This window comes from Tachyglossus aculeatus, chromosome 18 (genome assembly GCF_015852505.1).
Source record: "Tachyglossus aculeatus isolate mTacAcu1 chromosome 18, mTacAcu1.pri, whole genome shotgun sequence".
Classification (NCBI taxonomy): Eukaryota; Metazoa; Chordata; class Mammalia; order Monotremata; family Tachyglossidae; genus Tachyglossus; species Tachyglossus aculeatus.
Window position 1 is genome coordinate 3034426 of NC_052083.1, and position 12274 is coordinate 3046699.

The following is a 12274-nucleotide window of genomic DNA, read 5'->3' on the forward strand; positions in this document are numbered from 1 at the left end:
GTTAAGCGACTACTGGTTCCGATTTGCTTGCCAAATCCAACGGCTCATATTCTGTCCTAATCCTCCTCGACCTCTCAGCTGCCTTTGACACTGTGGACCACCTTGGCTTCACAGACTCTGTCCTCTCCTGGTTCTCCTCTTATCTCTCCGGTCGTTCTTTCTCAGTCTCTTTTGCAGGCTCCTCCTCCCCCTCCCATCCTCTTACTGTGGGGGTTCCCCAAGGTTCAGTGCTTGGTCCCCTTCTGTTCTCCATCTACACTCACTCCCTTGGTGACCTCATTCGCTCCCACGGCTTCAACTATCATCTCTACGCTGATGACACCCAGATCTACATCTCTGCCCCTGCTCTCTTCCCCTCCCTCCAGGCTCGCATCTCCTCCTGCCTTCAGGACATCTCCATCTGGATGTCCGCCCGCCACCTAAAGCTCAACATGTCGAAGACTGAGCTCCTTGTCTTCCCTACCAAACCTTGTCCTCTCCCTGACTTTCCCATCTCTGTTGACGGCACTACCATCCTTCCCGTCTCACAAGCCTGCAACCTTGGTGTCATCCTCGACTCCGCTCTCTCATTCACCCCTCACATCCAAGCCGTCTCCAAAACCTGCCGGTCTCAGCTCCGCAACATTGCCAAGATCCACCCTTTCCTCTCCATCCAAACTGCTACCCTGCTCATTCAAGCTCTCATCCTATCCCGTCTGGACTACTGCACCAGCCTTCTCTCTGATCTCCCATCCTCGTGTCTCTCTCCACTTCAATCCATACTTCATGCTGCTGCCCGGATTATCTTTGTCCAGAAACGCTCTGGGCATATTACTCCCCTCCTCAAAAATCTCCAGTGGCTACCAATCAATCTGCGCATCAGGCAGAAACTCCTCACCCTGGGCTTCAAGGCTGTCCATCACCTCGCCCCCTCCTACCTCACCTCCCTTCTCTCCTTCTACTGCCCAGCCTGCAACCTCCGCTCCTCCACCGCTAATCTCCTCACTGTACCTCGTTCTCGCCTGTCCCGCCGTCGACCCCCGGCCCACGTCATCCCCCGGGCCTGGAATGCCCTCCCTCTGCCCCTCCGCCAAGCTAGCTCTCTTCCTCCCTTCAAGGCCCTGCTGAGAGCTCACCTCCTCCAGGAGGCCTTCCCAGACTGAGCCCCTTCCTTCCTCTCCCCCTCATCCCCCTCTCCATCCCCCCATCTTACCTCCTTCCCGTCCCCACAGCACCTGTATATATGGTTGTACATATTTATTACTCTATTTATTTATTTATTTATTTTACTTGTACATTTCTATCCTATTTATTTTATTTTGTTGGTATGTTTGGTTCTGTTCTCTGTCTCCCCCCTTTTAGACTGTGAGCCCACTGTTGGGTAGGGACTGTCTCTATGTGTTGCCAATTTGTACTTCCCAAGCGCTTAGTACAGTGCTCTGCACATAGTAAGCGCTCAATAAATACGATTGATTGATTGATTGATTGATTGATGTGTTGTATTCTCCCAAGTGCCCTGCACACAATAAGCGCTCAGTAAGTATCAGTGATTGATTGACTGATTGCCTCCTCACCTCACTGGCTGAATTATTCGTCTGCTCGGTGGAGGCATCCATCTCCGATTTCTGCCGGTGCTTTTTGCCTTCTGATCACCAAGACTCCTGATAGTATGTGTAGACCTGAGAGCTGTTGGAAGCAATGCTGCCCATGGAAATAGTGGCTTCATTACCGTTAAACATTTTGCCCCCCTAAATTAATTTGCATCCTAGTCGAGTTGGAAAATTGGGCTCCTCTATCCTCCATCACACACAAACATAATATAAAATGACAGTGGGAAAGTGTGGGGTGACATTCGGAGGAAAGAGAAAGGCGTGAGGGGAGGAAAAAGGGATTGTGGGATGGAGGCAGCGGTCTCCTTGTCGCTGCAGGCTTCTGTTACTGATGTGAATTCAAAACTCCCCAAGGAAAGAATAAAGAAAACAGCAGCATTAACAGGCTTGAAAGGGTGACTCAGCCTAGGAAAGCAGGAGATATTCATACTCCAAAGAATCCCCTCATAGTAGCTGCCTGAAAAGAGGAAGCAATACTGTAATGGAGAAGTTGGGGAAGAGGGCTTTTGCATTCGGGAAGTACTTTCCTTCTGAAAGGGGCAAGGGGGTCATGGGTACCTTTTCACTGACTTCACACACCCTGAAGGTGAGTTGGCAAAGGCATTATCCGTTTCTGTTTTACCGCTGGAGAAACTGCTACAGTGAAAGATTACATAACCTACCCACACTGAGACAGAGGGTGAATCAGGAATAGAATTCACACTCTAATTCCAGTGGCTTTTGAACTGCCGTGTGAAGTGCCCCACAAACTCAGTGGAACTTTTGTGAACTGTTAACTAGAAGGCAGCATCCTAAAACTCGACTTTGTTCCTCCACCTTAACTCTACCTCCAGATCTCTGTGTGACTTTGGGGAAGTCTCTTAACCTCTCTGTGCCTTGGTGTCTCGATTGCTACCCTGAAGATAATTATATCTGTCCTGCCATCCATTCCTTCCAGCAATGCTATGAGATTAAATGAATTTATAAGGGACAACCAAAGTACTACAGTAAAAGCACGGCAGAAAATGTAAGGATTATGGATCGCTCTACTCCTGACTCAAAGTGCTAAATGATGAACATAGAAGAAGTTTGATTTTGGGACAACCAGGACTTGAATCAGTACACTTCTTTTAAGCTTAATAGATGCATTGCTATTTCTTTAGACATGGTTCCTTTTTCTGATGATCAGAAGCAATGAAATGGGCAGGATGGAAACAAGGAAGAGGAGATCAGGGCATTTTAATCTCACTTTTACTGAATTTTTTGAAACTTAAGTCAGGGAAATTGATCATCGAGGACAGGATCTATCAGGTTTGATGATGATCTCAGTTATGAATTTGGGCGTAAAAAGTGCTTTTAGAAATAAAGATTTTTAAACAAAAGAGGTGCGTAGGATTCAGAATCCCACTGTATGTCTTAACAAAATTTCTTCTATTGAGAAATTGTTATAAACTGGATAGCACATGAGATTCTGATAAAACAAGTAACCAAACTGGTTTGGACTTTCTTTCAAAGCAAACAGAGACAGTATATTCTGAAGAAATTCTATCAGTAGGTGTATCAAATTGCTCCAAGATAAGCATATGGTAGCAGGTAATTGTTTGCACTAACTAAGGTTGGCTTACCCACAAGTGGAATCATGACCTTCATAGTTTACTTATCAACTAGAGAACAGCATGGCCTAGTGGATGGAGGCTGGCCTGGGGGGCAGAGGATCTGGGTTCTAGTACCGGCTCCGCCACTTCTCTGCTATGTGACCCTGGGCAAGTCACTCAACTTCTCTGTGCCACAGTTACCTCATCTGTAAAATGGGGATTAAGATGGTCAACCCCATGTGGGGCACAGATGGTGTCCGATCTAATTGGCTTGTATCTACCCCATTGCTCAGAACGGTGCTTGGCACATGGTAAGAGCTTAACAAATACCATAATTATTATTATTATTGTTATTACCAGTATCCCCCGGGAGCCCTTTCCTGCCAATCTGAAGGCATGGTGGGTACCAGGTGGAAACTAACTATTTAACTATCTACCTATCATCTATCTACGTTGATAGAAGTTACACTTGCTTTAGAGAACATAAACACAAAAATAATAATAATAATCATAATAATAATGGCATTTATTAAACACTTACTATGTGCAAAGCACTGTTCTAAGCACTGGGGAGGTTACAAGGTGATCAGGTTGTCCCACGGGGGGCTCACAGTCTTAATCCCCATTTTACAGATGAGGGAACTGAGGCCCAGAGAAGTTAAGTGACTTGCCCAAAGTCACACAGCTGACAATTGGCGGAGCCGGGATTTGAACCCATACCTCTGACTCCAAAGCCCGCACTCTTTCCACTGAGCGCTCTTTCCACTGGCTCTTTCCACTGAGCCATGCTGCTTCTCTAATGCTTCTCTAAAAATAGGACACGAGGATCAGTTTGATGAGTATGACTCGCATCAAAGATCTACTTGTAGCAAGACAAGCAACATACCAACTCATTCATTCATTCAGTGGTATTTATTGAGCACTTACTGTGTGCAGAGCACTGTACTAAGCGCTTGGAAAGTATAACTCAGCAACAGAGACAATCCCTACCCAACAACCGGCTATAAAGTGGGCAGGAATTCCAGGCAGGAGGGAGGACGTGTGCCAAAGGGTGATGTCAAGGGAGACAAGAAAAAGCACAATGAATAAATAGGTGGACTTGAGAGAGACTGAGTGGGTGAGTTGGGGGATAGTGAGAGAAGAGAGTGGATAACTCCACCTGGCTGGATCCTCAGGATGCTCATCCCGACAAAAAGGTTCCTTATCAAAGCTTCCAGGTTATCAAAGTCCACAGAGTGGGAGGCAGAACAAGCTGAGAAGCCTGCCTTGAAAAGAAGTGGGGAGACTGAAACCAAACAATGCTATCTACATCTATATGCTCTGAGAAATGGTTTCTAGTAGTAATGATGGTATTTATTAAGCACCTACTGTGTACAAAGCACTGTGCTAAGCACTACAGCCCACCCCGCACCCTCTGCTCCTCTGCTGCTAATCTCCTAACCGTACCTCGTTCTCGCCTGTCCCGCCATCGACGCCCGGCCCACGTCATCCCCCGGGCCTGAAATACCCTCCCTCTGCCCATCCGCCAAGCTAGCTCTCTTCCTCCCTTCAAGGCCCTGCTGAGAGCTCACCTCCTCCAGGAGGCCTTCCCAGACTGAGCCCCTTCCTTCCTCTCCCCCTCGTCCCCCTCTCCATCCCCCCATCTTACCTCCTTCCCTTCTCCACAGCACCTGTATATATGTATATAGTTTGTACATATTTATTACTGTATTTATTTATTTATTTATTTATTTTACTTGTACATATCTATTCTATTTATTTTATTTTGTTAGTGTGTTTGGTTTTGTTCTCTGTCTCCCCCTTTCAGACTGTGAGCCCACTATTGGGTAGGGACTGTCTCTATATGTTGCCAACTTGTACTTCCCAAGCGCTTAGTACAGTGCTCTGCACACAGTAAGCACTCAATAAATAAGATTGATGATGATGATGATGATGGTGGGGGATCCTTGGATGAGTATTACACACAAACCCGGCCCCCTGGTCTCCAGCAAAAAAATGGGGGAGGCAGAGCAGTGGACACATAAAGAAAAAGAAAGCAATAAAAACAGAAAATGTACACGACAGGGCTCAGAGTCCAGCATTTCCTGTGGTAAAAAGGTCAGGCCGGGGCTTCGCGGTACTTTCACCGAAGTCCAGAATCTAATTCCAGTCAGAGTCTTCCCAAAGCTGGAGTTGCTGGCAGACCCACTGTACCCGCTTAGTACAGTGCTCTGCACATAGTAAGCGCTCAATAAATACGATTGATTGATTGATTGGCTCAAGGCGTGTCGGGAGTGAAGTCTCAGGTACTTGATACATCCTCTATTATGGCCATTTTAACCAATATAACCATTCCTCTCCTCCTTCCCCTCTTCCCCACCCCACCCCATATTTTTAAGGAGGAAATAAAATATCATTTTTGTAAGCAGTAACGTCAGTACAGGCTGGGGTACAAAGAGGAACAGGGTCAGAATGCCGCACTCCTAGGCTTCTGAAGACGTGCAAAATCAAAGGTGGGAAGAGAAAGGTCCAGAGTTAGTAAACATGATCCCTGCCCTCAAGGAATTTATAATCTTGCAGTATTTTTTTTTCTTCTGCAAGCCGACAGCTTGAAATCAGGAGTCACAAGTAAATAGTTTCTATCAAATCAGTAGTATCTAAAGATTTGCGTGTAATTGCGCATCAGGAAATATGTAAATAAGAATGCCAATCAATCAGTGAGCAGTTACTATGTGCAGAGCACTGTACTAAGTGCTTTGGGAGGGTACAATACAGTGGGGTTGGTAGACAGAATCCCTGTCCTCAATGTGCTTAAAATTCCGCATTACTCAGGGAGCTACTATTCTCTTTACTGGTTTAATGACTGTATATCATGTCCCCATAAATGATCATCATCAATCGTATTTATTGAGCGCTTACTGTGTGCAGAGCACTGTACTAAGCGCTTGGGAAGTACAAGTTGGCAACATATAGAGACAGTCCCTACCCAATAGTGGGCTCACAGTCTAAAAGGGGGAGACAGAGAACAAAACCAAACATACTAACAAAATAAAATAAATAGAATAGATAGGTACAAGTAAAATAAATAGAGTAATAAATATGTACAAACATATATACAGGTGCTGTGGGGAAGGGAAGGAGGAGGAAAATGATGGTACAGCAATTCAAATTGTCAATCAAATTCACAAGATAGCTCCTAAACCACTGGCGAGTTGGAATCCTGTGGATGTGATCCTTTTATTCACCTGCACGAGAAAGTTTTAAACTAAGGTAAGGTTCTCTAATTTGAGAATTTACAATCCTTGGAAAATGTCAGCCTCTGCTGGTGGCCAAAATTACTACCTTACATCTCCGCAGCCGAGAGGATAAATCGATTTATTAAGTGTGAAGCACCGTACTGAATGCTCACTGTTTGAAGAGCACTGCGCTAAATGCTTCGAGAGAACAATACAGTAAGTAGACACGATCCCAGGCTTCAAATATCTTACAGTCAAGTCGGGGAGAGAGAAATCAAAATCAGTTACAGGTAGGGAAAGCAACCGGTGGGTCAGGGATGTAACTGTTGTGGGAAGAGTAAACGTTTAGAAGATACAGACTCAAGTGCCTAGGTAATATAGTAGGGAAGGAAGATTAGTCAGATAAATATACCACAAGGAGATGTGATTTTAGCAGGGCTTTGAAGATGGAGAGAAGAGTGAATTCTGTGCCCAGGGGAACCTCGAATTCTGCTCCTCCAGGGACAGCACTCTGCTGATTTTATTTTCAGTAGATGTATTGGTCTGTGTTGGGTTTTAATGTTTCACCAGTCTTGATGTGCCTGTCACCAGGCCCCTCTCCGCACTTACACCCTTAGCTGGTGAGCCCCCTGAGGGATATAAGCGCTTGGTATTGCGCTCTGCACACAGTAAGCGTTCAATCAATCAATCAATAGTATTTATTGAGCGCTTACTGTGTGCAGAGCACTGTACTAAGCGCTTGGGAAGTACAAGTTGGCAACATATAGAGACAGTCCCTACCCAACAGTGGGCTCCCAGTCTAGAAGGGGGAGACAGAGGACAAAACCAAACATATTAACAAAATAAAATAAATGGGATAGATATGTACAAGTAAAATAAATAAATAGGGTAATAAATATGTACAAACATATACATATATACAGGTGCTGTGGGGAAGGGAAGGAGCTTAGAACAGTGCTTTGCACATAGTAAGCGCTTAATAAATGCCATTGTAAATAAATAAATAAGGAGGTAAGACGGGGGGGTGGGGAAGGGAAGGAGGTAAGACGGGTATTCATTCAATAAGTACAATTGAATGAATGATAGGGACAATGTCTAATTCCCACCTGGGTTTGGTCTCCCGGGATCTAGGAATGTCGTGCATACAGTAAGTGTTTAATAAATGCTACTGCTATCGAGTTTTCTACCGATATGAAACGGGGAAGAGTTCCAAGCAGGAGGAAGGACATGAACAAGGGCGTGAGGGTGACAGAGTGCTTAATAAATGCTACTGCTATCTAGTTTTCTACCGATATGAAACGGGGAAGAGTTCCAAGCAGGAGGAAGGACATGAACAAGGGCGTGAGGGTGACAGAGATTAAAAGTGAGGCACAAGGAGTTGGTTGGATTTGGAGGAATGAAGTGTGCGGCCTGGGTTGTATTGGAAGAAAAGCAGGAGTGGGTCCAGGGGAGAGAGCAGATTGAATGCCTCAGGGAAGATAGTGAGAAGTTTCTGCATGCTAAAAAAGCAGCATTGCCTGGTGGAAAACTCAGAGATGGGTTCTAATTATATCTCTGCCACTTAAAAAGGATTAATTATGGTATTTGTTAAGTGCTTACTATGTGTCAGGCTTCTAGATTGTGAGCCCGCTGTTGGGTAGGGACCGTCACTATATGTTGCCGACCTGTACTTCCCAAGCGCTTAGTACAGTGCTCTGCACACAGTAAGCACTCAATAAATACGATTGGATGAATGAATGAGTGTCAGGCACTGTACTAAGCACTGGGGTGAGACTGAGGGGCTCTCAGACTGAGCCCCTTCCTTCCTCTCCCCCTCGTCCCCCTCTCCATCCCCCCATCTTACCTCCTTCCCTTCCCCACAGCACCTGTATATATGTATATATGTTTGTACATATTTATTACTCTATTTATTTTACTTGTACATACCTATTCTATTTATTTAATTTTGTTAGTATGTTTGGTTTTGTTCTCTGTCTCCCCCTTTTAGATTGTGAGCCCACTGTTGGGTAGGGACTGTCTCTATATGTTGCCAACTTGTACTTCCCAAGCGCTTAGTCCAGTGCTCTGCACACAGTAAGCGCTCAATAAATACGATTGATTGATTGATTGATTGATTGATTGGGGTGGATACAAGCAAATCGGGTTGGACACAGTCCCTGCCCCATGTGGGACTCAGTCTTAATCCCCATTTAACAGAGGAGGTAAGTGTGGCCCAGAGAGTAATAATAATAACAATATTGACGAGGGTATTTTTTAAGTGCTTATTATGTGCCAAGCACTGTTCTAAATGCTGGGATAGATACAGGGTAGTCAGTTTGTCCCACTTGGGGCGCACAGGCTTAATCCCCATTTTACAGATGAGGTAAGTGAGGCACAGAGAGGTTGTGACTTGCCCAAAGTCACGCAGCTGACAGGTGGAAGAGCCAGGATTAGAACCCACGACCTCTGAGTCCCAAGCCTGTGCTCTTTCTATTAAGCCATGCTGCAGAGAAGCGAAGTGACTTGGCCAAGTTCACACAGCAGGCACATGGCGGGGCCGGAATTAGAACCCGTGACCTTTGATGCCCAGGCCCAGGCTCCATCCACTAGGCCATGCTGCTTCTCATAACTGGGGCAAGTCACTGAACTCCGCTCCTCCTCCCCTCTCCGTCTCCCCTACTCCCTCCCTCTGCTCTATCCCCTTCCCCTCAGCACTTGTGAATACTTGTACATATTTATTAATTTTATTAATGATGTGTAAATAGCTATAATTCTATGTATCTATTTTGATGGTATTGCCACCTGTCTATTTGTTTTGTGGTCTGTCTCCCCCTTCTAGACTGTGAGCCCGTTGTTGGGTAAAAACCGTCTCTGTTGCCGACTTGGACTTCCTAAGCGCTTAGCGCAGTGCTCTGCACACAGTAAGCGCTCAATAAGTACCATTGAATGTCTCCGTGCCTCATTCATTCATTCAATCGTATTTATTGAGCGCTTACTGTGTGCAGAGCACTGTGCTAAGCGCGTGGGAAGTCCAAGTCGGCAACATATAGAGACGGTCCCTACCCAACAACGGACTCACAGTCTAGAAAGGGGAGACAGACAACAAAACATAATAATAATAATAATAATAATGTTGGTATTTGCTAAGCGCTTACTATGGGCCAAGCACTGTTCTAAGCACTGGGGTGGGGGGGGGGGGATACAAGGTAATCAAAGTTGTTCCCCGTGGGGCTCACAGTCTTAATCCCCATTTGACAGATGAGGGAACTGAGGCCCTGAGAAGTGAAGTGCCTTGCCCGAGGTCACACAGCTGACAAGCAGCGGAGTCGGAATTCGAACCCATGACCTCTGACTCCCAAGCCCGGGCTCTTTCCACTGAGCCACACTGAAAGCATGTAGAGAGGTTGCCTCAGTGCCCTCATCTGTAAAATGGGGATTCACTACGTGTTCTCCCTCCCCTTTAGACTGGGAGAGGGATTACGGAACCGTTTGACCTGTACCCGCCTCAGCGTTTAGCTCAATTAGGACTTCCCAAGTGCTTAGTCCAGTGCTCTGCACACAGTAAGCGCTCAATAAATATGATTGAATGAAGGAATGAATGTATTTACTTTACTTGTACATACTATTCTATTTATTTTATTTTGTTAACATGTGTTGTTTTGTCGTCTGTCTCCCACTGTGAGCCCGCTGTTGGGTAGGGACCATCTCTATATGTTGCCAACTTGGACTTCCCAAGCGGTTAGTCCAGTGCTCTGCACACAGTAAGCGCTCAATGAATATGATTGAATGAAGGAATGAATTTATTTATTTTACTTGTACATATTTACTATTCTATTTATTTTATTTTGTTAATATGTTTTGTTTTGTCATCTGTCTCCCCCTTCTAGACTGTGAGCCGCTGTTGAGTGGGGACCGTCTCTATATGTTGCCAAATTGGACTTCCCAAGCGCTTAGTGCAGTGCTCTGCACACAGTAAGCGCTCAATAAATACGACTGAATGAATGAATGAATGAATTTATTTATTTTACTTGTACATATTTACTATTCTATTTATTTTATTTTGTTAATATGTGTTGTTTTGTCGTCTGTCTCCCCCTTCTAGACTGTGAGCCTGCTGTTGGGTAGGGACCGTCTCTATATGTTGCCAACTTGGACTTCCCAAGCGCTTAGTCCAGTGCTCTGCACACAGTAAGCGCTCACTAAATACGATTGAATGAATGAATTTATTTATTTTACTTGCGCATATTTACTATTCTATTTATTTTATTTTGTTAATATGTTTTGTTTTGTCGTCTGTCTCCCCATTCTAGACTGTGAGCCTGCTGTTGGGTAGGGACCGTCTCTATATGTTGCCAACTTGGACTTCCCAAGCGCTTAGTCCAGTGCTCTGCACACAGTAAGTGCTCACTAAATATGATTGAATGAATGAATTTATTTATTTTACTTGTACATATTTACTCTTCTATTTATTTTATTTTGTTAATATGTGTTGTTTTGTTGTCTGTCTCCCACTGTGAGCCCGCTGTTGGGTAGGGACCGTCACTAGATGTTGCCAACTTGTACTTCCCAAGTGCTTAGTCCAGTGCTCTGCACACAGTAAGCGCTCAATAAATACGATTGAATGAATGAATGAATCAATCAATCGTATTTCTTCATGAATGAATGAATGGGAGGGGGGCTCATGCATGAATAAATGCGATTGAATGAATGAATGAATGAAGGGGGGCGCATGCATGAATAAATACGACTGAATGAATGAGTGAATGAAGGGGAGGGGGGCACGTGCGTGAATAAATACGATTGAATGAATGAATGAAGGGGGGGCGCATGCATGAATAACTACGATTGAATGAATAAATGAATGAATGAAGGGGAGGGGACGCATGCATGAATAAATACGATTGACTGACTGAATGAATGAATGAATGAAGGGGAGGGGGGACGCATGCATGAATAAATACGATTGAATGAATAAATACGATTGAATGAATGAATCATCATCATCATCATCAATCGTATTTATTGAGCGCTTACTATGTGCAGAGCCCTGTACTAAGCGCTTGGGAAGTACAAGTTGGCAACATATAGTGACAGTCCCTACCCAACAGTGGGCTCACAGTCTAAAAGGGGTGAATGAATGAATGAATGAAGGGGAGGGGGAGCATGCATGAATGAATGCGATTGAATGAATGAATGAATGACGGGGAGAGGGCGTATGCATGAAGAAATACGATTGAATGAATGAATGAATGAATGAATGACGGGGAGAGGGCGCATGCATGAATAAATACGATTGAATGAATGAATGATTGAATGAATGAATGAATGATGGGGAGAGGGCGCATGCATGAAGAAATACGATTGAATGAATGAATGAATGAATGAATGACGGGGAGAGGGCGCATGCATGAATAAATACGAGTGAATGAATGAATGAATGAATGAATCATCAATCGTATTTATTGAGCGCTTCCTATGTGCAGAGCACTGTACTAAGCGCTTGGGAAGTACAAATTGGCAACATATAGAGACGGTCCCTACCCAACAGTGGGCTCACAGTCTAAAACGGGGGCTCACAGTCTAAAAGAATGAATGACGGGGAGGGGGCGCATGCATGGATAAATACGGATGAATGAATGAATGAATGAATGAATGAATGAAGGGGAGGGGAGGGGCGGGGAGGGGGGCGCATGCGCAGCGGCCGGACTGCCCACAGACGGGGCGGGCCGGAGGGGAGGGGGTGGTCTTCGCTGCCGCGCGTGCGCGGAGCGCGGTCGGCCCGCGGCGGGGCGGGGCGGAAGTGACATCAGGGGGGCGTTTCCGGCGGGGCCGAGGAGGAAGGAAGTGGCCGCGGCGGTCCGGCCGCTGGCTGCCGTCTGCGGGGCGGGCTCCGGGCACCGGGACCCGCGCTCCGGGC